This window comes from Microtus ochrogaster, linkage group LG5 (assembly GCF_000317375.1).
Source record: "Microtus ochrogaster isolate Prairie Vole_2 linkage group LG5, MicOch1.0, whole genome shotgun sequence".
NCBI classification, from domain to species: Eukaryota; Metazoa; Chordata; class Mammalia; order Rodentia; family Cricetidae; genus Microtus; species Microtus ochrogaster.
The window spans coordinates 52733552-52755282 of record NC_022031.1 but is presented as its reverse complement, the minus strand read 5'-3'; the positions used below and the strand labels follow the sequence as shown (position 1 = coordinate 52755282).

General features: G+C 37.2%; 1 protein-coding gene and 1 non-coding gene across 3 annotated transcripts in view; one reads left to right on the top strand and one right to left on the bottom strand.

Moving 5' to 3' along the window:
* The window catches only part of Sntg1 (syntrophin gamma 1), a 400484-nt gene that overhangs the window by 235198 nt on the left and 143555 nt on the right, over positions 1 to 21731 (bottom strand). Inside the window, exon 3 of one of the 2 annotated variants that reach the window (XM_005362238.2) lies at positions 11211 to 11284. The exons of the other annotated variant lie outside the window; for it this stretch is intronic. The gene's annotated coding sequence lies outside the window, so the exon portion shown is untranslated. The remainder of the gene's footprint in view (positions 1 to 11210; positions 11285 to 21731) is intronic. 2 annotated transcript variants of the gene reach the window in all.
* Positions 13070 to 13172, top strand: LOC113457787. Its single transcript, XR_003378282.1, has one exon. It is a non-coding gene; the product is annotated as a U6 spliceosomal RNA (small nuclear RNA).

The following is a 21731-nucleotide window of genomic DNA, read 5'->3' as shown; positions in this document are numbered from 1 at the left end:
CAGGCTCCATATCATCCATTACTGGGAGTTTTTGCTAGAATTACTCTAGTAGATTTATGCAGTTTCCATTGCACTAGGTTTTCACCTCACCACCGAACAGCCTCCCAATTCCAGTCCTGCTTTTCCCATATTTTTCCCTCTCTTTGCTTCTTTTATTTATTTATTTATTTATTTATTTATTTATTTATTTATTTATTTATTTATTTATTTGGTTTTTCGAGACAGGGTTTCTCTGTGGCTTTAGAGCCTGTCCTGGAACTAGCTCTGTAGACCAGGCTGGTCTCGAACTCACAGAGATCCGCCTGCCTCTGCCTCCCGAGTGCTGGGATTAAAGGCGTGCGCCACCATCGCCCGGCCTCCCTTTGCTTCTTGATCCCTCCCGTTCTCAACCACACCTGCCCAGTCTACCTGCAAACTCTGTTATACTTTCCCTTCCCTGTGGGATCCTTGCATACCCCCTTAAGCTCCACTTGTTATTTAGCCTCTCTGGATTTGTGGGCCTTAGCATGACCATCTTTTTTTATAAATAATATTCACTTATAATTGAGTCCAAAGCATACTTGTCTTTCTGAGACTGGATAACCTCATTCGGGGTAATTTTTTTTTTATAGTTCTATCCATTTTCCCTCAAATTTCATCACGTCATTGTTTTAACAGCTGAGTGATAACTCCGATGTGTAAATGAACCACATTTTCTTTATTCTTCACTTGAGGGGTTTCCTGAGTTCTTTATATATTTTAGATATTAGCTCTCTGTCAGATATGGAGTTGGTAAAAATCTTTTCTCATTTTGTAAGCTGTGCTTTTGTTCTTTTGATAGTTTCCTTTGCCTTACGGAAGCTTTTCGGTCTCATAAGGTCCCATTTGTTAATTGTTGATCTTAATGCCTGCACTAATGTGTTCAAGGTTGTTCCTACTTTCTCTTCTATCCATTTCAGTGGATCTGAATTCATATTAATGTCTTGATCATTTGGACTTGAAATTTTGCGCAGGGTGATAGATATGGATCAATTTGCACTGCATCATAACACCCAGTTAGTCCACCATTATTTGTTGAAGTTTTTTTTTTCCATTGGGTATTTCCGGATTCTTTATGAAAAAGCAAGTAAGTGTCCATAGATGTATGGATTATGTCTGGTTTTCAGTTCAATTCCATTGACCGACCTGTCTGTTTTCATGCCAGTGACATGCAATTTTTCTTACTGAAGCTCTGTAGAACAGCTTGAAATCAGGGATTGTGCTGCCCTGAGAAGCACTTTTATTGCAGAAGATTGTCTTTGCTATCTTAAGTCTTTTGTCTTTCCGCATGAAGCTAAGTATTGTTCTTTTAAGGTCTGTAGGTAACTGCATTTCTCCTAGCACTCCAACTTCGGTTTCTCGTCGATTTTCAGCCACCGCCTCCACTCATCATGACCCCCAGTGCTCCTGAGGGATCCTGCTCCTGAGCCGTATTTTGCGAATGCACCGCATGCAAGAAAAGCTGCTTTTCCTGCTGCCCCATGGGGTGTGTGAAGTGCTATCAGGGCTGCATTTGGAAAGAGGCTTCAGAGAAGTGTAGCTGCTGAGCCTGACGTGGGTTTCCCCTTCAGTTGCGTGTAAATAGAGCAATGGGTAGAACGTGACTTTTTTTTTTTTTACAACCCTGGCCTTTTCCACACTTCTTTCTATAAAGCATGAAACTGATAATAAAGCGTTGACTTGATTGAAACAAGTGGGGGACTTGCGAGGCTTTGATAGGAGCCACCTGGGGAATCCCGAGCTCTCCTTTTACCAGTTCATCGCTCCTCCCAAAATGGTCCTGGATGACCACATGCTGACTCTCTTTCAGGTAAACCTCTTCCTTGCTGCTCTTGTGCACTTTGGAGCTGAAGAACCAACAGGTCTGTACCTGTACTCCGGACTGCTAGAACACACTGTCTCCCCATCTGCAGCTAAAGTGTTGGGGGCCGGGTGTAAGTACCGGGCCACCGGTTCCCACCTCTGCTGCCAGCTCCTGACCCCGTATCCCTGGAGTCTGAGCCAATTGCTGAGGACGGGGCATTGGGACCCCCAGAGCCCATTCAGGGGACAGCCAACCTGTGAGGAGAAGCCTGGGAAAAGTGCCCAAGTGGCCGAAGCTGCCAGCCGGCAAGAGGTGAGAACTACCAACTTTGAGATGTCCATCTGCAGTCACAGGATCCTTCCCCTCCCACCCACCCCACGCAGAAATAAAGACTTGCACTTGCTTCTCTCAAAAAAAAAAAAAAAAAAAAAAAACCAACAACAAAAAAAAAAAACCTCTCCATTTAATTTCATGTTGGCTTCATTATATTGCTTTCATTATGTTTAGGTATGTTCCTTGTATCATGATCTCTCCAAGACTTTCATCATGAATGGATGCTGAATTTTGTTTATATGGTGTATTACATTGAAAGATTTTTATATGGTAGGTTGAACAGCCCTACATTTCTGTGATGGAGCCTACTTGATCACGGTGGAAAATCTTTTTGATGTGCTCTTGGATTCGGTTTTTGAGTACAATGCTGGGTACTTTTACATCCATGTTCATAAGGGAAATTGGTCTGTAATTCTCTTTTTATCTGGTAAGTCTGCCTGTGGATTGGGTTACTGTGGCCTCGTAAAATGAATTTGGCAATGTTCCTTCTGGTTATATTTCATGGAATAATTAAGGGGTGTTGGGATTATCTCTTTTTGGAAAGTCTTCTAAAATTCTGTGCATAAAGCATCTGGCCCTCTGCTTTTTTTTTTTTTCTTTTTGGATTGGGAGTCTTTAAATGACTGTTGCTATTTCCTTAGTCATTATAGGTCTGTTTACATTGTTTGTATGATCTTGACTTATGTTTGGCAAATGGTATCTGTTGAGCAATTTGTCCTTTTCTTTTAGCTATTCCAGTTTTGTAAAGTACAGGTTTTTGAAGTATGATCGAGTTACTCTTTGGATTTTCTCATTGTCTATTTTATAGCCCCTTTTTATTTCTGATTCTATTAATTGGAATATTCTCTCTTTGTCATTTAGTAAATTTGGGTGTTTGTTTATGATGTTGATTTTTCTCAAACAACCAACTCTTTGCTTCACTGATTCTTCATATTGTTCCTTGTGTTTCCATCTTATTGATTTCAGCCCTCTAATTATTTTCTGTCTTGTAATCCTCTTGGGTGTGTTTACTTCTTTTTGTTCTAGAGATTTCAGGTGTGCTGTTAAGTTGCTAGTATGGGATCTCTGTGATTTCTTTATAAAAGCACTTAGTGTTAATGACTTTCTTCTCAGTGCTGCTTTTATTGTGTCCCACAAGTTTAGGGATGTTGTTCATTTATTTTCATTGAATACTAGGAAGTCTTTAATGTCTTTTTTTATTTCTGTCTTGACCCAGTGATCATTCATTAAGGAGTTATTCAGTTTCATGTGGTAGAAGGTTTTCTATTGCTTCTTTGGTGTTGCAATCCATCTTTAGTCCTCGGTGGTTCAATAGGACAGAGTGTTATTTCAATTTTATTTTATCTATTGAGACTTGCTTTGTGACTAAGTATGTGGGCAATTTTGGAGAACGTTCAGTGTGGTGTTGAGAAGTATGTCTATTCTTTTATGTTTGGGTGAAATGTTCTGCAGATATTAATTAGGTACATTTGATTCGTGACATCTGTTAGCTTCATTATTTTTCTGTTTAGTTTCTGTCTGAATGACTTGTCCATTGGTGAGTGGTATGTAGACAGATGCTTCTGTCCCACCCAGTCATTCAGTTCCAAATAAACACACGGAGGCTTATATTAATTATAAACTGTTTGGCCTGTTGTTCAGTCTTATTATTAACTAGTTCTTACAATTTAAATTCACCCATAATTCTTATCTATTTTTCAGCATGCAGCTGGTACCTTTTCTCATTGAGGCATATTCACCTTGCTTCCTCTGCTTGTGGATGACAACTGTGTCTCTAACTTTCCTCTTCCCAGAATTCTCCTAGTCTGGTTGCCCCACCTATACTTCCTGTCTGGCCACTAGCCAACCAGCATTTTACTAAACGAATAGGAGTAACAAATTTTTATAGTGTACAAAAGCATTATGCCTCAGCAGCGGTGTATTGAAGTCTCTCACTATTGATATGTGAAGTTCAGTGTGTGAATTATGCTATAGTAATGTTTCCTTTACAAATGTGGATTCCTTGCATTTGTAACGTAGATGTTAAAAACTGCAATGTCTTCTTGAAATTTTACTTTGAGGATTATGTAATGTCCTTCTCCAGCTTTTTAAATTAATTTTGGTTTGAACGCTCTTCTGTTAGATATGAGAATGACTACACCAGCTTGCTTCTTAGTTTCATTTGCTCGGACCTCTTTTTCTAGCCCTTTTCTCTGAAGTAATGTTGGTGTTGAAGTATGTCTCTTGCATGCAGTAGAAGGACAAATACTATTTTTGTTTCCATCCAGTTAGTCTGAGTCTTTTAACTGAGGGATTGAATTCATTAATAATGAGAGATATTAGTCACCAATGATTATTATTTCATTGCTGTTGATGATGGTGGTGATGGTAGAATGTGTGTGTGTGTGTGTGTGTGTGTGTGTGTGTGTGTGTGTGTGTGTGTGTGATTGTGTTTCTTTGGGCTTTGCTGGTGTGAAATTATTACCTATGTTTTCATGGGTCTTTGGGTTGGAGTTGTAATTCTAGTACCTTCTACAGGGCTGAAAGTATGGGTAGATATTATTTAAATTTAACTTTCTCATGAAATATCTTGCTTTCTCCGTGTATGATGATTGAAAATTTTTCTGGGCTAGTAGTCTGGGCTGGAATCTGTGATCTCCTAGATTCTGCAAGACATCTGTCCAGGCCCTTTTGGTTTTTAGAGTGTCTGTAGGAGAAGTCAGGTGTAGGTATGCCTTGATGTTGTTTGTCCTTTTTCTCTTGGATCCTTTAATGTTCTGTCTTTGTATTATGTGTTTAATGTTTTGATTACTATATGGCATAGGAATTTTCTTCGCTGATCCAATCTATTTGGTGTTCTGTAAACTTCTTTCACTTTTTATAGGCATGTCCTTCTTTGGTTAGGAAAATTTTTTATGATTTTGTTAAATATATTTTCTTCCAGATGTTGTGATAAATGTCATGACCCAAAGTATCTTAGAAGAGGAAATGGTTAATTTCAGCATATACTCCTAAATGACAATTCATAACTGAGGAAAGTCAAAGTCAGGAAATCAAGTAGAAACTGAAGCAGAAACCATAAAATATATTTATTCTCCTATGTTTTGGAAGTTCTCTATAAACTCCAAAGCCAAATGCTTAGATATGGTGCTACCCATAGTATGCTGAAGTTTCCAACACCAGTCTTCAACCACGACAATCTCTCAAATACATGGCCCCAAGATAATTTGATTGACTCAGTTCTTCAAAGGAAGTTCTCAAATGATACTAATTTGTGTTAAATTGACAATAAAAAGTAACAAGAACAACTCTCCTATCATTTTGTTTTTTTTGTTTGTGGTTTGTTCTGTGACTTACGGAATTTTACTAGTGCTGTTTATATAAGTCATGGGTGTTGAGGTATTCTCTGGAGCATTGATAACTGCTCCAGAAGAAATGCCATTAAAGACAATGATTACTTTCCTCCAGAATCTATCAGTTTCCAATATTTCTCAAGAGAGAAGCCAGTCCAAAGAACACCTCTCCATTAATGGGTCTAGTATTATGTAGACTCGTTTTAAAGAATCATGGTCTCTCTGATTTAGGGGTGCATCAGTAAAGTCACGGTGAGAATATAAGATTTCAAAGCCATATTTACCACCATCTGGATCTTACACTCTTTAAGAATGTAATCTAATTTTCCAAGTTGTTTTCTGAGCCTTGAAGGGATCTTATGGATTTTCAGTTGAAGATTTAGAACACATCACTTCTTATTCTCACTCGGCAACCTGACTAGGCATGACTTTCTTCATTAACCTCCATTTACTATAATAAGAAACTTCTTTGAATAATTCCTTTGACAGAATTATTTTGAGGATATAAGCCTACATGTTTATCAATTGTTTTGGCAAAATTTTCATTAAACATAACAGAAGTAGTAAGTTCACCCCTGAAACTTATAGCCTCCCTATCATGGGCTTTTTTATTTTTTTTTTTACAACGCCACCAATGGACTTGCTTCTGAGAAGTATGCCCTGATTCCAAACAAAACACTGTTACCTCTATACCAGTCATGCCACTATTACACCAACGAGCATATATCTTAACTGACATATTGGCATTATATCATGCAAGGTCCACAGATGGGTAAGAACATTAATGACATTTCTGGTTGACAACATTGCAACAAGGGAGAATATTTTAGCATGATTTCATTATTTCCTATGTACAATGTGAATGGTGTCTTTTGCAACCAAGAACCATTGGATGTTGTTTACAGCACTTGGAACTTTTATTGTCAACAACCAACAGAGGTGTATCTTACAATAACCTTTGGCTTCTGGGATTGGTATTATATACCTATGCAGTGGATGTTATTATATTCTTAAATTAGTTTGTAAAAAAAAGTTCTTTTTATTTTTATTTATTTTTACTTAAAAATTTCCACCTCCTCCCCTCCTCTCATTTCCCTCCCCCTCCCCCCATTCCCCTCCCTTTCCCTCTCCAGTCCAAAGAGCAGTCAGGGTTCCCTGCCCTGTGGGAAGTCCAAGGTCCTCCCCTCTCCTTCCAGGTCTAGGAAGTCAAACAGCTAGGCTCCCACAAAGCCAGTACATGCAGTAGGATCAAAACCCAGTGCCATTGTCCTTGGCTTTTCCGTCAGCCCTTCTTGTCAGCCATGTTCAGAGAGTCCAGTTTGATCACATGCTCCATCAGTCCCAGTCCAGCTGTCTCAGTGGGTGGGCGCACCCCTCAGAGTCCTGACTTCCTTGCTCATGTTTTCCCTCCTTCTGCTCCTCATTTGGACCTTGGGAGCTCAGTCCAGTGCTCCAATTTCATACTACTACTTATTTATGGGTCTTTAGCTTTAATCAATTCTCCCTCCCTTCCAGCCCCTCAACTCCCTTCCCTATTCCCATCTGAAGTCTATTACCTGCAATATTCCCTTCTCTGGCTCTCATATCACACATAAAATCACATATTCCTCACCCCAGGTAGCCATCCCAGTTTAATGTTTCCATTTCCACCTTCATACAACTCGTGTTCCATTCTCATCCCTCAAAATTCCTCGAATGGATTTACACTAATTTCCTGACTTCTATGGGTACTCCAGTTTAAGCATACTTACCCAAAAATTCAAATTGACAATCAACATAGAAAAGATAACTTGTGTTCTCTCTTTTTAGGTCTGCTTGACCACACTCAAAATTATTTCCAGATCTGTTCATGCATCTGAACATTCATGTGAAGCTGAAAAGTATTCCACTTTTAATATGTAGTGCATTTTGATGATTTATTCATCTAGAATGTTACCTGAGTATTGTCAATAGAGCAGCAATGAACATGGATGGAAATAACTCTGCAGAAAGATATCAAACCCTTCCAGAATGTGCGGAATAACAGTATAGCTGGTACTATGGTGCGCCTGTCTCCTCTTATTTTGAGAAGTTTCCTCATTGATTTATATAGTAGTTGTACAAGTTTGTACTCCCATCAAGAATGAATAAATTCTTCTTACACATCCATGCCAGCATTCACTGTCATTTTAATTTTTAATCTCAGTTATTCTGATTGGAACGAGATCCAAAAATAGCTAGTAGAGCATCTAATACAACTGCTGCCATTCAAATGGGGTAGCTACTTATAAAATAATAAAATTAGATCTTTATCTCTGACCTTTTGTGAAACCCAAATGCAAATGACTCTAATATAAGATCTTAAACACAGAATCAGCTGGAGGAAAAAGACATCAATTATATTTGAACTCATAGGTAAATTAAAAGGTTTGATAAAAAAGGTTCTCAGTATTACAGGTATTAGAAAAAACAATCGATAAATGGGACCTCATGAAACTACATAATTTGTGTCCAAGAAATTACATCTCATCAGAGTGAAGAAAATGCCTAGAGAATAGGGAAAATAATCTTACTAATTATATCTCTGACTGGGGGTTAACATATAGAAAATATTATACAGATATACAGAAAATTGAAAAGAAACATAACACCAACAAATAGAACCCAATCAAAAAAGTTTAGGAAAGAAGACAGATTTCTGAGTTTGAGGCCAGTCTAGTCTACAGAGTGACACCCAGGGCTACACAGAGAAACCCTGCCTCAAATAAATGAAAGAAAGAAAGAAAGAAGACAAAGAGAAAAGAAGCCGCACAGGTCAATCAATCACTAAAGTAAGCTAAACTGACTTGCATTACATTTATGCCACTTTATCCAACATGAACAGTTAGCCAGAAAAACTAACAATAGGTACTTTTTTTTTTTTAAGGAAAACGAAAACCAGTGACTTCCAGAATCATTAATATGTCCAAAAGGACCAGAAACTTGAACAATTCCAGTAGAGAATTCAAGGGAAGATAGATTCTCTGGGCAGCTGATCATGCACAGAGAAAACAGGCCGTGATATGACAAAGTAAAGAAAATGTTTATGCCACGAACATCCCAGTAGCACAGACAAAAAGAACAGCAACATCAAATTTCATAATTAGAATACTTAACACATAGCATAATCTTGTTCTGACAGAATTATCAGTGAACACAAGATCAGGCAGCTTGGACAGCCATTGGCACCTTGGTCAAACAGTCACTACGTACTGTTCAGGGGCCCTGCCCCATCCAAGAATGGAAGCATGCTTATTTTGCATATGAGTATATGTGAGCAGGACCTAAGCATGTGCATTCTGTATACAGAAGAAGCAGGAAGAATATTTGAGATCCATTACATGTGAGTACAAACAGTGAAATGTTAACTGCTCTTGTGTACCTGTCAGAACATACTTTGAGGATGTGACTAGCCACCAAGTGAACCTCCCCAACACTCCAACTCTTTCTTTCCTCTCCCTGTCCATGACACTTATAGCTCTAAGAGCTCATCAGTTTTAGTATGGGCCTGGAAACAAGTAGATGTGTGAAACTGTAGGCATACCAATTTTTCATATGCATAGTAAGTATAAAATTGAATTTATAAACAAGGTGCAGGAAGAGGTTAACAATAACTAATGATATAAAAGAAATACTATGAGAGTATACTCTAATGATATCATCAGCATCAGTGTTCTTCTAATGCGGAGCCATTAATTACAAAATGAAAAAGGAATGCTTCTTTAGCATACTCTCTCATATCTCAAGTGTCACCCTGTTCACAGAGATAGCTGTGGAATGAATAATTTGCTGGTGACTTTTGCTCAGATGGGACAAGTGTTAACGATGCAAGATATTAACACTACACTCAAAAAGTCATGGCTCTTAAATTCTCCAATTTTTTATTTCTGAAAAATATCATGTATTATTTTGAAATGCAATGGGTTTTAGGCAACTGGTATTATAGCAAATGAAAACGTAGATTTTGATAAATGAGAGATACTTCTATCTTTTGAGAGGAGTCTTCATAAACCTCGTATATTTCATGGCCCAGTACATTTTCCCACACGCAACAGATTCTTGGTATCTTTCAAGTTCCTTGGTATCACGGGATGATAAGCTAAGTAGACAGAGGCCTGGTAGCTTTTAATCTCATGTGTTTCTGAATTGGATTCTAGCTTTATGGAGCTCAGGCAGGATGCTGGACTCGTAAAAACCTGAAGCATGAATTTCCAAACTTCTGTGTTTTCTGTAACATGAAGACATGCACTCAAGCATTCTTCCAATTGTACATCTAAAGAAGTATCATGAACCTCAGCACACACAACACACTCATAAGAACTGGCACATCGTGAAATACAACAGGAGCAATGAGTTCACTGATTGTCATTAATACCACAGAGAAGTTTCTTATAGTCCACACGGTAAGAATTCAACTATGCCATGATGATTTATTAAGAAAATAAACAGAATTACCAGTTCAACTTTAGAACAAGGGTTCTACCTTTTCTAATAAGTAGCATGTGGTCCCTTCAAGTGTGGCATTTTTCTTGGCATAACGTTATGGACCACACTGATCTTTCAGCAGCTCCTGGAAGAAGCTTTATTCTAAATCACTAGACAAATGATAATTTCCACTTTCCCTGATATGGAGCATGTTGGGAATATTTTTTTCTACATCCTTCCAGAAGACATTACTTATGTTCTCTTATTCAAGACAGTTCAACTCTCTGCCAAATGAGACTCCAGTATATGTCATGATGAGGCATCTAATCATATACCAAATATACTTGTATTTTAAACGAATTGCCTCAAACAGGAAAAGCTTGTTGTTTAAGGACCTAAGTTGACCCCTGTAAGCACATGTTTAAAAAAAAAATTCTGGGTATGGTAGTATGTGTCTGTCATGTTAGCCCTAGAGAGGCAGAGACAGGGTATTTCCCTAGGCTGACTGGCAAGTATGTTTAGCCCAATCTGTGAGCTTCAGATTCAGAAAGAAACACTATCTGAAAAATCTTAGTGGAGATAAACTGAGGAAGACATCCAGCATTGAATGCTGCCTTCTATAAAAACAACTACACAATACACACACACATACATATACACACCCATACACACACATACACATACATACACACATACACACACACACAGGCTACGCACTGCGCATAAAACTCAATATAAATATAAATACTACATACCAGTATTTCTCAACTTCCTGTTGCAGTGACCCTTGAATAGAGTTGTTCATGTTGTGGTGATCTCTATCCATAAAATTATTTTCATTGACAGTTCATAACTGTAATTTTGCTACTTATCAGTGTCTCAATTCCTAACACTATTGAATAGGTATTTTACAAAGGATGTAACTCACAGATTGAGAACTGCTCCTGCATACACACATGCAAATGTATAGAACTAGCAGATATTTCTCTTCTCCTGAATGATGTGTAAGAAGAATGAAATAAATACAACCAATACCGTCCTCACAAAAGACTCATACAATACTACACTATGACTAAAATCTTGGCATGTTCAGAATACTGCTGTTTTTCCCACACCAGAAAAAAGGTAAGAGCCCCCAGATTTTTCAAAACAGCAAATGATGTTTCAAAAAAAACCATTACATTCAGGATAATAACTGTCTTACAGTCATAAAGAAAATAGTGATTTTTTTCACTAATTAAAATCCACAAATGCTATTTTATTGCCAAGTGATGTCTTACTTGAATTTAGGTAGAGTGGTAAGTCTTCTTTGCAACGTTATTTCTTGGGCAATCTCAACATCCTGGAGAGCAGACTAGAAGTGGAAATAGAAAAATAAAAAACATAAATAAGTCTTCAAAGCATTCCATGTAGAAGCAATGGATCGATGCATTGAACATACTGGCTTTCCCCCAGAGTTTAACATACATGTTGATGTACACATCAATCATACTCCAAGTCCCTGACATCACTGAAAAGAAAAATACAATATTTTCAATATTGCAATGCATAGTGGATTGTTCTGTATTAACCAGACACTAGTTACAGTCATCTGAAAGGGAGGAACCTCAAATAAGAAAATGTCTCCATAAGATCTAGCTGTAAAGAATTTTCTTAATCAGTGATTGATGGCAGAGAGTGAGTTCACTGTGGGTGGTGGAATCCCTGGGCTGGTGGTACTGTGCTACATAAGAAAGGAGGCTGAGAAAGTCAGTTAGCAACACCCTTTTATGGCCTCTGCATCAGCTCCTGCCTTCAGATTCCTACCCTGTTTGAGCTCTTGCCCTGACTTCCTTCAGTGATGATGATAAATATAAGCTTAATGAACCCTTTCCACCTCAACTTGCTTTTGGTCACGGAGTTTCATTACAGTGATAGTATCCCTAATTAGGACAAAATGTTATAAGATTAAATTCTATGAAACACAATTTTGGGAGATAAGCTGTAAACATATTACAAGTGAATATACTTTATCATGCCCACACTTGCCTTTGTCAGTTACAGGCCCTTGGCTCTTAACTATCAGCCTACAGAGAGACACTGAGAATGATAATCCAAGTTCAAATTCACAGTGATATTTTAAAGGTTCCATTAAGAGGAATGATTTACTGACTGACTGACAACTGTTTCTGAATTTTTTTAAAATGAGATGTAGGTATTAACTCAGTGTTATGTATGGCAAGGATTTATCCCCACAAAGTAATGCAATTCAAGGACTGGCAACATCTTAATTCATTTCAGATGATAAAACTGTGTTTCTGCTTTTGCCACTAATTTTTAATATTTTTATTTGCATTTTTTTAAATCAATTATAGTTTTCCAAAAGTCTAATCCTTCAGGAAATGATGGTTATGGGAGATGTCTATATCACAGTGGAGCAGAGGTTAGCATCAGCTTGGATTGCTATTTTTGTGGCATGGAAACTGTTTCTACGGTTTACACAAGTATCTATGAGATGGAAGAGATACCTTCTAATACGGAGTATCAAACAGATTTATGCAAAGACCTACAGATACACATTATGTTAAACAGCTTGGTAAAGTCTGAATCACATTTAATTTTGCAACCACGATTTTAGATGACATAATCATGGGTACTCAGTTGGTAATCTTCCCAAATAAAAGGAAGAAACATGTTCTTTTGCAGACTTGGGAGATAAGCAGATGCTTTAGAGATGACCACATACCCAAGAATTCTAAAATCTAGGGACTGGGAATTCAAAGCATTCTTTTCCATCACACAGGAACATAATGGGCCTCATCCCTGTGAGACTAACGAGCTACAATCAGTTGGCAATTTAAATAAGCTTGGAGAAAGAGCCCAAGGTCCATGTGATAATATAGCCGGGATGACACAGAAAGTATAGGCTTATGAGACCTTGAGTAAGTAATTACTTGTGTTTATTCCTCTGAGCCAATGACACTGGGATAACAAATAATGATTGTTTTGTAGACTAGGAAGGCAGCAGCTTCCTCCAAGCAAGGGACAGAAGTCTGTTGCTTCATGCTTGTAGTTCTGCGCTCTCACAGCTCAATGCACGCCATAGGAAGAGATACGCCATGCAGAAAATCCGTAGCCGTAAAGAGTTACAAGTGAGTCCTAGCTTTGGCAGCATGGACACGAAAACTAGACCGAAGCAGAGAAAATGAGCTTGGCCCCTGTGCAAGCATGACATAAAAATCCTTGAAGCACTTCATAATTTTGTTGATGTGGTTAACATCAAAATCTCTTACTGATGAACCCACCTAAATTCTCTAGCAGCAGACTCAGGAAGGTGTAATTTACTGGCCCTTTGCTCTAACCTAACAAGCTATTAATATTCTCTCTTTACCCTTCACCTTGGTTTCAATTAACACAAAATCATAGCCCAAGAGATTAACTGTTTATGTCTTTACCTCTAGAGATGCAAGGGAAAGGGGCTGGGTCACTACACCAGCCCCAGAGAAAAAAATTCCTTCCCACTTGGGTGCCAGCAGTCACCAGTCACCCCGCTGGGCTGCAAGGAAATTCAGGTAGCATGGTGCCTCTGCCAATCAAGGAAATTCAGGTAGCATGGTGCCTCTGCCAATCAAGCACTTTTACCTTCCTTCTAAGCCTGCAGGTTACTCTGGTTACAAATGCTGTGTTCCCAGCCACCAGGGAAGGAAGCGGAAATGCTCAGAGTCATAAACTTCTAGCTTAACTAGTTACACTAACGGGTTAGCTTCTCCCAAGGGTATAACTCACAGGAGCTGTAATGTAATATTAATCATTGTACTCCTAATAGTTTTAACTTTATTCATTACATGGCAGCAGAGAACTTGGAAATATCTAACATGCTGTTTGTACAGAGGATCTAAGCAAATGAGCAACCACTCCGGTCGAGCACCATAAGAGGTCTGAATGACTAGAGAAACCCTGGGAAAATCTGAAAGGGAAGACTTATTCACAAAATGTTTGGATTTGAGGAGTCCCTCATGAGAATTAATAGAAATAAAAATAGTCTTGTCACATACTGTGGAAGAGGAGCATCATACCAACAGGTGAAGCAGAGCCAACAGTTCTGTCAGGACTGTAGTCTTGCTCTGATTGTTAATTGGAGGTTAGATTGCTCATTCTGTACACCTGACTGGCATGACAGGTTACCATGACATCATCTTCCCTAAACAAGCTAAGCAATGTTCAACCTATGGAGCATGAGAGGAATAAAATCTTTTCTTCATAAAATTAATATGCCACGGATAGTTGCTATAACAAAAACCATACCATTGATTATATAATAGTGTTCCTATTTACAAACCTATAATATTTCCCACATAACCAAATAAAACATTTTTTGTTTTTAAAATTTATTAAAATGGAATAAATTCATCAGATGTAAAGTAGCCGAGCTGCACGGCAGAAATGAGATGAGTCAACAAAATGATCTCATTAAAATCGTTTTCTAACATTTGCAACAATAATAATGCTAGGATTAAATTATTTTGAAAATGGTTTTATTTAAAAAGTAAATATAGTTGCCAATAATATAAAGGCTATAACATTTTATAGATTAATTCAATAAACTGAGAATCAATGCTTTTCCATCATACAAAACTTTTGCTTTTTAGACAGTCATTGTTTTAAGTACATAAAAATATCTCTGTCTAGAGACTGATGCCTACTGAGAATATTCCTACTAGATCATGTAGTGATTTTTAAACTTGTTTAATGAACAAATATTTAAATCTGTTTGTAAAGTTTGGTTTCTTAGGTGTACAAGCAATCTAAGTGAGCACATCCCTGACAGATGTATGTACTGATTACAGGTAAGTTTGAAAGGTGGAAGAAGACATCCTAAGGCAGGTACAGTAGTCTATTCTGTAGTAGAAGTGCAGGCCTAAATAAATAAATTAGTGGGAATATGTTGGTGCCCAAAGGTCAGAGAGTTCAGCCTATTCTTGTTCCTTCGAGGTTATTGACTAACAGGAGGTTTGACCCAGGGTGTGGCTACTTGATGCTTTGGGCATTTGAGAAGGTGATAACTTTGTTTGTTTTTTGCATTTTGGTAAAGAGGTCTTTTTTTCTCTTCCCACTCCTCTTTGGATTGTGGTATATAAAGCCTATGAAAGATAAATGTGGGTGGATTCAGTATTCACTGGGCTGCCCTCCTGACTCTAACTGTGTCTCTGTCTTTTCTTTTGTATCTGTTTTCTTCTGCCTAACATCTCTAATGTACACGCCCCAACCCTGGACCTTATGAACCCATCAAGGCCGGATCCTGAAAAGAGTGAAAGGCAAAACAGTTTAGGTGCTTTGAATGGATTTTTCTATTTGTATATCAGCAAATCTGAGTGGTGAAGGGACAGAGAAAGAAAACAGACAAAGAAAAAAAAAAGTTTATGGCACGGCATGTATTATGTGATATACCATAAAGAAAACTGCAACCAAATATCACCTAGTGGCTAATGTGTGGTCATTGTGGTTCAGTTAAAATGCAACACAGTTTTAAGTGTCCTCATGTCTGAAAAGTATGTCTCTACACTGACAGACAGCAGTCAGTGAGGATTGCCACTCACGGCGCATGACCGACAGGCATCCCTTTAACATCTTGACACTGAAACAGACTATCTCCCCGGGGAAAAATCTCTCTTATTTAAATTTTGAATTTTTCTTCAGCATTTCACCCAAGTACTGTATTCACATCATTTTCACTCTTTCTTCTCTCACCTCCAAATCTTCCTGTATCCTTCCCATGCCCGTTTCTTCTTTAATTACATACTATGTGCACGTACTTGAGTTTAAGGCTGATGACTAAGAATAGGATAACCTATGAAGGAGCTTTTTTCTCATGGAGAAAACTAATCCTTCCTCTCTTAGCAGTCACTGCTTTCCTGAAACTATTTAACTAATGATAGGGCCTTGTGAAATTTCCACAACCTTCATTGATATGTCAGTTGGTATTGCCATTATATTGATTTTGTTTAGGCAACAATATTATTGAGAGCCAAGGACACACTGTATATCTCCAGATATCCTTTCCCTGCTGTTCTTTTTTATTTAAAATATTTTTTTTCATTTTACATGCTAGTCCCTGGATTCCTTTTTATCTAATCTTTCAGCTGTCTCTTCTTTAATTTTCACTCATCCTAAGGTGAAGATGTTTTAACTGAGGCTCTGAATTCCAGAGTCACAAATTTTCTGCGCATTGGCCAGATATGGGTCCCTGTTACCACCTTCATCTGTTGTAAAAGAGATGTTTCTTTCATGAGGGATGAGAGCTACATTTATCTGTAGACATGAAATAATTCCATAAAATAAAGCTAGAAATTATATTTGTTTAGGAAACTGACAATTACTGGGCTCTTCTCTAGGATCCATCTATGCCTTTCTTCGTCGTGAGTAGTTGGGTAGGTTTATAACATCACGCATAAATTTCTTCCTATTGAGTAGATTAGACTTAAATCCAATTAGCTAGCTCTTGGATTTTTTTATCCACAAGATAAAAGTGCTCACTCCATCATAAGGAATATTTTACCAGCTTGGTCCTTATTATTACTCACAGGCTTTTCAGATAGGTAGGACAATCAATGGACTTTTCTCCAGCTTGCATATTACATTCAGATACCAAGAGAGCTACTTTCCCCTTGCTTCCCAAAGATCAATACCTTTATGTCAGACATGAGAAACCTACATTTGATTTATTGATCAGGAGGTAGTCTAATAAAATCCCCAAACATTGAGCAGAATCATAAGGGCTTTGTTCCACTTTACATAAATATTCTGATTTGTAACCTGCCCTTCCTGATTTCTTTTCATTACTATAGAATGTAGAGGCTCTAATTATTGGTGTGTTCAATACAGTGTGGGGAAGAATGCAATTAGCTCTCTTTATAAGTCAAATTCTCTCACTTTTGGGATAGTTGTTATTAATCTCTCCAAAAAAAATAGTATAAGCTCTTTGCCAGGGTTCACTGTCTTCCCATAATTTGTTAATTTCATCATGATTAAAAGGTCCTATAATTTCTTCCGGGTCTATTCCTGCTAAATGATGAAGGCTCAATTTTCCTTTCATAATTAATTCAAAGACCTTTTCCACGAAGGTTTTCAATTTTTTACAGGGTTTATGTGATAAAAAGATCCATTCTAAGATAATATCTTCCCTCTGTATTAAAATTCCTGTATGGGACTCTTTGGGTTATTATGACCAGAACGCAGTTACGATTCAGATCCACACGATCCACATGTGCCTTCTGAAATGTCTCATCACTCAAAGGCACTTTTGTCTCTGATTTAGCCGATTCCCTGGGACTATTTAAGTCTTTGTCACCATCTAAGGTTTTGTTTAAATGAATTATTTTATAAGCTTTTATCTCAGAAATGGGCCATAGATTGGAAATGTCTCCTGGCAATCTTTGGACATCATTAAGAGTCTGCAATCTCTTCTAATTTGTACTTTTTGTGTTCTAATTTTCTGTAAATCTATTTTATAACCTAGATTACTGATAGACTCTCCTCTTTGTATTTTTTTCCGGATCAATTTGTAATCACCAAAGATGCAAAATTTCCTTTACTTCTCAAACATTCTTTCTAAAGTATCTACATTTGAATCGGTTACCAAAATGTTGTTCAATGTATTGAGTCCTTTCAGCCAACTTCTCATTACTAGTCTGTAAAGTCTGTGTCGTTTCTAAGTTTCTCATTCTTCACTTTGTTATCAAACCATTTCTTTGTGCTGTAATTTTATAGTAAATACCTGCATTATGCTTTTGTTAGATAATGGGAACTGTTTAATTCAGAAATTCTTAACAGTAAAGTGTGTTAACGACAACAGCAGAAAAGAACTATCCACTAATTAAAACCATTATCACAGAAAAAAAAATATCACAGCATCAGAAAGATTGAGAACCACTGCTCTAGTAGGAATACAAACTACCTGATTCAAATGATTTTATGATAGTAAAAGACTAAAGAAATAGAAACATCACTGTGTGCTTGCGGGTGGTGCACAATTTTAATTCCAGCACTCGAGATACAGAGACAGGCAGAGCTCTGTGTGAGTTCGAGGCCAGCCTGGCCTACAAAGGAAGTTCCAGGACAGGCTCCAAAGCTACAGAAAACCCCTGTCTCACAGAAAGAAAGAAAGAAAGTAAGGAAGGAAGGAAGGAAGGAAGGAAGGAAGGAAGGAAGGAAGGAAGGAAGGAGAAACATCTGTAGCTTAAATAATAGAAAAAAAACATATCATAGAATTCCACTGCAATGCAAATTTGAACACTGTGTGCGAATGCACGGACCACAGTTAAATGTGAAAACCATGAGATATCTAACAACATGAACTGCAGGTGTAAAATGGAGTCATCATAAGACTCAAAGAGAAGATAAATGCCCAGCAGATTGCAGAGCTGGAGGGGTAGTGATAATTCACCCTTTGAAGCTTAGCATATTTTTTCATCATAAGTTCCAGCCAAAAAGACAAAGCTGCTAGATTCGTCTTTGCTGCTTGAATCTGGTGTTTAGTTTGATCATTCCTTAGACCTCGACAGTTTCATTTTGAAACTGAAATGTTTATCCTATGTCACTATACCATATGTGTGTGTGTATAAACTTTATTTATAAAACTTGATTTCATAGCAGCTAACAGGAGACTTAAGAGGTGAAGGCATCTTCAAAGACTGTGGGGAATTTAAAATTAGACTATATTTTAGATTGTGAGAAAAGCATGGGACTTTGGCGAAAAGTGGTTAAAGATTATATCTTAAAAGTGATGTGCTTTTGTGTCAAGTTGGCAAAGAGTGGACTGTGATCATCTTTTACAACCACCTCAGAAGGGAACATCAGTGAATGGTTGCCTAGACAGCACTGACTTGTGAGGATGTCTGTGCGGTGTTATCTTGACAGCTATTAAGAGATCTGCCTTCTGTAGATGGGACCTGTATCTGAGAAGAGCATCCTGGTCTCTATAAGAGAGCTGTAAGCAAGCTGAGCACTAGTAAACATGAACCTGCCAATGTATTGCTCTCTACCCTTGTCTGTAGATGCAATATTTAACAAACTTAAGTATTTTAAAAATATTTAAAATATTTAAAAGCTGCATTTAAGTTCCTGATGAACTGACTTCCACATAATGATAAACTATAATCTAGAATTTTTCTGCCTGCAAGAACACCTTTTGCATTGTTTTTATTAGAGTATTTTGTCCCAGAAACAGAAAAAGAGTCTAAGACAATGTTGGGGTACTATATCTTTATTTATTGTGAGGTATGGTTAGACAATATTTAATAAAATCTTGTGATTATCTGATTTTTTGCTATCTATGTCATTTATTTCCTTCATGTTTTATTAAAAATTTCACACATAATAAATGGAAAACTGAGATTTTTTTCATAAACCTTTTCCTGAAATTAAAAAACAGTAAATATAACATCCCCTCTAATTACGACTTCAGCTTCATCTCAAAAATTTTATGATTTTTTTAATTGTCCTTTAGTATTTTTCGAGGTGATTTTTGTGACTTAAAATTTACAGAATATTCTAAATATCTATTATGTCTTTTTTAATTCTGAAATCCTAATGCCTATATATATTAAGTCAAAAGTATTTTCTCCATTTTTATCCTATAAATCATATGATTTAGGCATGCACTGGTTTGAATGCAGAACCTAGAATTATTTGGAATTATGAACTAAAGTAAAACCCTTGTCCATATCTCACTAACTCACACACACACACACACACACTTACACACTCACACACAGATACATATATATGGATATATATTTACATACACATATGAATAAATAATTTCATAGAAATATTTCTGCAGTCATTATTTCTCTGCTTTTGTTTTCTTGCTTAAATGCACCAATAGCTTTTGTCGAAACCTGACGATCTGCTTGGTTTTCAAGCTCGCTATTTGAATTGGAATGAAGCTATCTAGCACTGAAGCACCACCCACATCATGAGACTTTAATCATGTTCAAAGTCCCCGTCTTGTGTTCAGCCACTTTCATCTTTAGCTTTAGATGAAACATTATTACAAATGAAATTTTTAAAAATAAAACACAAAAAAGCAAATCCTAGAATATAAAAAAAATGTGAAAGCTTTGCTCAGCAAAACAGTTTTTAAAATCTACTAAGAGAAAACTTTGAAAATCACATGTCTGATGTCATTTTAAAAGTTCAATCCAGAAAACCTAAACACAACTTGAAATTCGGGGGATAAAAAAAAAGCAGGAATCTAAAGTCCTCAATATCTAACCACAGAAAACACGATTGCAGCATCCTGTGTCAGTAACACCTCCCTTTAGAGTCAGCCATTTGTTACTATGTAATCATTCATATGGGCGAACTGAAAATGCATATGCGCATAAGTAGAAGAGATACGCTCCATTAATATTTTATTTCTTATATGAAAAATTTTAAATATAAGTTTTGTTTTTCTTTAAAACATTTTGGTTAATGCAACCAAAATATTATACATTTATCCTTTTTTCTAATTTCTCCTAAACTTCCTGTATAAAATTAATTTTTATCTCTATATTTATTTTATTTGTACTTAAATAAGTATATTTTGTTTGGCCCATGCCCTTTAAAGACATTTAAATTTCACTGCTTTTAGATTTCTCTATATATTGATTGGAAATGAAACTCATACTTTCAAATTATTTAAGTAACAAAACTTCTTTGCAAATTTTTAAATATATAGAGATACAAATAAAAATAGTGTTTTATCATTCATGAACAAGTAGTCAGGTTTTCTTTCTTTGAATTGAAATGGATGAATGAAAATACCCGGAGTCAAGCAGACATTGGTTGGTCACTTCCACAGTTCTGCACCATCATTGTGCAAGCCTGTCTGCAGGCAGGATACATTGTATGTCAAGGGCTCTGTATTGGCACCAGCCCTACTTCTCCACGTTCAGTGAGTTGTATAACTGTTGTCCTTGGCAATGGGACCTGCAGACAGTTTGTAGAAGGCAACCCATTACTTTGCAACAATCTGGGTTGTTTGGGGATTTCCACGGGACTCCATCGGTCAACAGCTCAATTGAATGCAGTCCGGTCCCGGTACTGGAGAACTTGTTTTGTGACAGGAGATGTCCAGTTGTAACTCTGTCACCCCATTATTAGGAGACTTTATTAGGATCACCTTTTTATATTTTAGGTAGTCTCCATTTCACTGGAATTCATACCATCCTTCAAATGCCCCTCAATTCTAACTGTCTTTCCCCATGTTCCATCCCTAAACTCTATCTTAACCTTCCCCACCCGATCTTCCTATTCATGCCTTTACCCACCTCTACTCTATTCTATTTTACACTTCACAAGACAGAATCCATACCTGAAACCAGGTGACAAAGAATCAGAGACTAGATAGCCCAGAGACTTAAGGGAAAAGCAAAAACTACTGGTCTGAAAAAAAGAAATAAAATTAACCATAAAGATATTTTGATATAGATTGGTGCCTCACTTAGTCATCATCAGAATGCCTTCCTCCTGTAGCAGATGGGAAAATATACAGAGACCCACTGCCAGCCATTACATAGAGAGAGAAAAATACAAAGTCAGAGAGACAAAAAGAAAGAGAAAGAAACCTTGGAACACACATCTCTAAGTGAGTTGTTTCCATGAAGTCTCTCCCCTCAGAGCTCAGGGAATGAAGAAGGAGGAAGAGGAGGAGGAAGAGGAGGAAGAAAAAGAAGAGGAAGAGGAAGGAAGGGAAAGAAGAGAAGGAGGAGGAGGAGGAAGAAGAAGAAAAAGAAGAGGAAGAGGAAGGAAGGGAAAGAAGAGGAGGAGGAGGAGGA